The sequence below is a fragment of the Carassius gibelio genome, chromosome A4 (assembly GCF_023724105.1).
Source record: "Carassius gibelio isolate Cgi1373 ecotype wild population from Czech Republic chromosome A4, carGib1.2-hapl.c, whole genome shotgun sequence".
Lineage (NCBI taxonomy): Eukaryota > Metazoa > Chordata > Actinopteri > Cypriniformes > Cyprinidae > Carassius > Carassius gibelio.
In genome coordinates this window covers 4,282,819-4,283,394 of record NC_068374.1, presented here as the reverse complement: position 1 = coordinate 4,283,394, position 576 = coordinate 4,282,819, and positions in this window count along the sequence as shown.

Sequence of the window (576 nt, the reverse complement as noted above, 5' to 3'; positions counted from 1 at the left end):
GAACAAGAACACAGGTTAGTGTAACACTAAGGGGAGTATACGTTACGTCTGGCTTGCAGGAGCTTGGAGACAACTTTGAGGAGGTCGTTCCTGTTGGAGGCTTGACGGGGAACTGAGGTGCGGGTGAGTGCTTTTATAGTGCCCTTGATTGGTTCTGTGATGCGTGGTAGGTGTGGCTGGTTAGTAATCAGGTGACTTTGAGCGCTGGTGATTGGTGGGGACCGGGCTTACCAGATCCCTGACACTACTCCTCCCTCCAGCTTCCTAACTCTCCGACGGGGGTCTACCTCTGGGTCGTGGAGTGGGTTTTTCGGGATTCTGAGTATGAAAGTCTGTGAGCAGGTTGGGGTCGAGGATATCTTGACGAGGTACCCAACATCTTTCCTCTGGTCCATAGTCCTCCCAGTCTACAAGATACTCCAGTCGCCCACCACAACGTCGGGAGTCCAGTATCTCTCGTACCGTATAGATGGGTTCGGCGTCAATGGGTGGCTTCAGGGACTGGGTCTGTGGGGGGAACAGAGACAGGAGCGTGAAGGGGTCTTAGCAGGGAAACGTGGGGTGTATCCAATATTG